Here is a 4936-nt window from a genome sequence, read left to right on the forward strand (position 1 = left end):
GTTTTTACTGGTGAAGAAGTTGACAGCGGCAACCCCGCACGCCCAGCCACGGCCCCACTCTCAAGAGCCGCTTTATGAGCTTGCAGACAAATGCTATCATCTCTGCTCGGTAGTGATGAACAAGGACAGCGTCGCAGGTCGCGGCGGCTACCTCGGTCGAGGCGTGTGAAAACTGAAGAAAGCAGCCATCAAGGAAGAAGACTTCCCCCATCCGTTGTAGGTCGCGGAAGCTGCACCTCTCAACTTTCAGACAATTATGTTACGCATGCGACCAGAAGATCCGTCAGCAGGTGGACGATCTCATTAACTTCCTTGAAGCAGCGTGTCTTGCACAAAGCCAAAGCACACAACAGGCACCAGTTTCTGACACCAGGGGTCACCACTCCCAAAACAAGTATCCCGAAAAGCGCTCCAGCACTTGCCGAGGACGACATGGAAAAACTACAAATGACCAACATCATCCGACAAGTTCACAGCACGCACACCGACACAGCAGCGGTTCGAGGCAAGAAGAAGCCTACTGCCGACAGTAATACACCGTTTACGGTCACGCAGACAAAGCACAACACTGTCTGAAGACGCTTTATCGCATGGCCGAGATAGAGAGCAACAGCCGTTCAGATGCACAAGGCTATCAACCAGATGCGCCACTCCTACACGTTTCGACGTATCTCGACGCAGTAAACAACGACATGGGCAGCATACAAGACCTGACGTCCAGCCTCTTCCAGGTCGAGCTCCTAGAAAGAATGCAACAACGCTTCGTCTTCGCAGATCCGAATAGCGGTACACAGTGGTGCGTGACGCGGCCTCCGATGGGACACACGGTCTCACTCTATGCCATGTGCCTGCGTACCGTATGTCGTCGATCCAACCGTCAATTGTGGTCTCGGCTGGGTCGTTCGCGGCGAACTCTCTGTCCGCATACTTCGGATGGCGTGCCACCGTGGACGTGAGGATTCGCATGATTTCCAATATAAACCGACTCAAGAGGATGTTGACCACTTAAAAAGAGTATCGAGTCTCTCTTAACACAAATGAGAGTAACACGGGAGAAGTCAACAACTTCATGGGAGTCTATTTCAACAACGCAGCTCACAAAGTGGGCGTGGCAGATCACTCGATCCAGAAGATTGCTGGTCCGACGCCAAGCATGACGTGCGGCGACTTAGAGCGACTGTATACGCAGCTCTTCCATAGCTCTTCATTCCTATATATTCGCATCGAAGAGTTCTATTGGGCGTTGAAGCTCCTTAGGCGAAGGCTGCCGCAGCTCAGCCAGACACCTCTCCCAGTGAAGGAGCCGGCCTGCACACGCCCAACGGGGCATGCGTAACTTAAATAACGGTAGGACCTGGCACAGAAGAATTGTCCACGAACGATAGCGCCAGCTATGGCAACGAGAATGCCGATGATGACCCTCTACACCGATACCTCTGGAGCCGGTTGTGGAGCGGTGTTGATGCGGGACGAGCCCCAAGAAATCATGAGCGTTGGTGAAACATGGTCCACAGCAGAGCAGCGCAACATAAACACGCTGGAAGTGAATACCGTGGTTCTGGCGGTGGATCACTTGCGGCAACGGATTCCCGCAGGGTCGAACCTTCGTACAAATATTGAGAGCACGACGGCCTTAGCCGCTCTCAAGAAAAGAGCCGTATCGACCAAGGCGCTCAATAACGCAGCACTTCGCATGAAAAAGCTCTCGCAAACACTGAATTGTTTCTTTTCAGTAGAGTACGTTCCTTCCAAAGAAAGCTTGGCTGATGTGCCTTCACGCATTTTTTCCAAGAAAAACAGCCCATAGGTATGTCGTTTTTGTTCGTGTTTTCCGAGGGGAAAACAAGTCACGAACGACGCTAAAAGCTGCCTAAAGCACAAAAGGCTAGAGAGGTCATTCCCATCTTCACCGTTATTGTTTTGCTCCTCAGAAAACCAGAATCGATTCTCTTATACCTTTCCATTCGTTTGATTTTTTCATTATTTGGTGCAAACTCAATGGTTTCAAAAAGGGTAGACCAAAGACTCCCGTAAAAACCTGGCAGGAGGCTTTCCTATCATTCTTTCGGTTAACCCGTCTAGCCGGTATCCGTTACCTGCTTTCATCGGCATTCATCCACGCCAAAAACAATCCTGCTCCTCGGAGAAGCCTTTCCGGAGCAATAGTTCTCCAAGGGACTGCTGTAAGGCTCAAAATGCAGAGTTTTCTTGTATATTATTTCGCACCTCAGATGGAAAACTCTCTTTTCAATTCTTTCTTCTGCGTCCCTTTCCCTGTACCGTCCGGATGGGAAAGTGGAGGTTTCTTCGATCGTTAAGGAAAAATACTCGACACAACAATTGAGGTTCTGCTATTATCTTTAGGAGTTTCAGTGTATAAAACAGCATAAAAATAGAGGGTGTCGACGCCTGTGCTTACTGAAAAGAAATGGGGTTCTGCTTTCACAATAATGTAAGACTCTACGCAGAAGAAAAAAGAAGAATGAAGCGCCGCTACTAAAACTTATCGAGAACTCTTTTTGTATGTCAGACGCTTGGAGTAGAGCTCCAAACTCTTCGCTACATAACAAAAGAGAAGAATGTCTTCGAATGCCTTCAACCGCATCCTCATTCTACTTTTTAGTCGTTTTTAAGTGATTTCGAAAAGTATCAATGAGAATCGTGAAAAACATAGTTCACATGACAGCAAAAATGCAACTTGTAGTTTTGAACCTAGCAGAATTTTTGCGCCTTTGCAAGCTTATTTGTAAAGCATAAGAGTCTTGGAAAGTACACACCAGCGTTTTTTGCTTGTTGAGTGCTACTTCAGTCCATCTTCTCCCGGTGCTTCTGCCCTTTGGGTTCATTTTTCTCATTTTGTTCCACTTCAACGAGTTCCGAGCATCAAGTTACAAAAGAAATAGCTGCAAATCAGTTAAACACGATCGAAGAAGAGGAATAAAGTGGCTTTGTATGCTTGTACACCTCACAAATAACAAATTTCTTTAGGAGAGAGCGCAAAGCACCTCAACAGAGGTAAAAAATGTGAAGACCGCAAGACACTAGTCGCACGGCACGCACAAGCAGCACAGGGCAGTTTGATCTTACTTTCATGTTAGATGTTGGATTTGGGTTGGTTAATCGAATATATGCTCATATTAGGTAGAAGGTGTGCGTAGCTACAGCTAATGAACCTTTTGTCGTTTGCGATACTTCAAAAAGAAATCCAGTGTCTTGGAGAGGGAAGGCGTGGGGGAAAAAGGCGAGATCTGAATAGAGAAAAAGAAATAGGTTGAGCACGGCTGGACACGTTTGTTGTGAAGCACAGAATCGTGTTCCAAAGAGGCATTTTTTGCACAAAGAGTTCGCGAGAGAGAGGAAGTACTTCATTCTAGGACTAACAAGCTGACCGTATGTATTATTACCCAGCCACGGGGAAGTAAAGACAAAAAGAAACGAGCGCTTCCTGCCTATCGAGATTGCTGTTTCAGACCAGTCACTGTCATTGCCTCCGTGCATACAATCCTCTTTGACACATTTGTTATTCTCTGCGCACGGAGTTCAACGGTGTTGGAGCTATCCGTGAGGGAGTTTGGGCTCACCGATCAGTAAAACGAAAAGAAGTATTTTTCTTGAATTCGGTGCCCAGCTGGGAGAATAAGCTTAGGTTGTGTATGTACCACTGATGGTTGAGTATTAAAGGTGTCAAGGAGTGTATAAAGCCAGTTTTCTCCCCACCGTAAGCTCGCCGTTTCTTCGTTCGCGCTTTTCTCTTTTCACGTTGATAGAATCAAGACCCGACTCAGCTGATAACCCCGAGTTTCAAAGGAGAGAGCTCAGTTTCTCCTCGACACCTCTCCCCCCCCGCCATCTGCATATTTCCTTAGCTGTTGCGCACCGTTTTCTTATTCTTGCTTCAGATCTGTGCTTCACTCTTAGTTTTGCCTTGTTTACGAGACAGAACTGAAGCACTTTTCGATCAATCAGAAGTAAATCTCCGATTTCACCTGATTGCTGTTTTCTTTTACTATTTGGAGCCACTCTGGTCAGTGTTGTTGTTTTAACATAAGTGAAATGCAGAAAAATAACGCGTCTCTTTCGGTCTCGGCCAACAATATTAAGATCTTTCTCATCTGAGAGTATTTTCCCTCTAGTATTCATCCTCTCGTCCGCCCTCGGAGAGCGTGGAAGATTCTATCCACTGAATAATCCAACGGCTAGGGCACGACATCAGATGCATGTCCGCGGTACACAATCCAGCGCAGTACAGATATCCTGTACAGTTGATCGCAACAGCGTTTCGGCATCTCCACAAACCAAAAGCTCAACGCGCGCGCAAAATGAAACTGAGTTCTAACAGGAAAACCTTTCCCGAACAGAATAATTTTTTATGTTTTCATGTGTAGAGATAGAGAGGGAGAGGAAAGGAAAAGAGAAAATGATCGTTGATGGCTCGCTTTGAGGTATGCCTACACTAGCGCTGTTTGCTAGACACGATGTTTGTACATGTCCTGCATGAAAAAGATGTAAAATGAAAGATATGGAAAGTTCGCTTTATGAACCAGATACGCCCTTATCCGAGGTGGAAGCCACCAAAGTGGCAGATTCCTTTTCCAAGTCCGCCTCCCGAGCATGGCGCTACGGGCTTGGGAAGGCAGAACTCGAACAGAAATGAGAGGCGAAAGTCGAAGACTGTCACAACGTCAGAAGAGAGGGAAATGGGTTACAAAGTACTTTTCAACATCCTACCGTTGCATCGTGACATCATTCCCAGCACAGGCTTCGAGAAAAACCGATAATCGCCAAAACTAATAGAGCCGCAACCCCCAGAAGCGCAGCAGAGCAGACGTGGGTATCTCATCCGCTGCACTTCATCGCCTACCAAGAGCCACAACGTGTGAAATACCACACAAGACCACTTGCCTCAAAACAACATATTAGTTTGCACGTAAGCGAG

This window comes from Leptomonas pyrrhocoris (genome assembly GCF_001293395.1).
Source record: "Leptomonas pyrrhocoris isolate H10 chromosome Unknown, whole genome shotgun sequence".
Taxonomy (NCBI): domain Eukaryota; phylum Euglenozoa; class Kinetoplastea; order Trypanosomatida; family Trypanosomatidae; genus Leptomonas; species Leptomonas pyrrhocoris.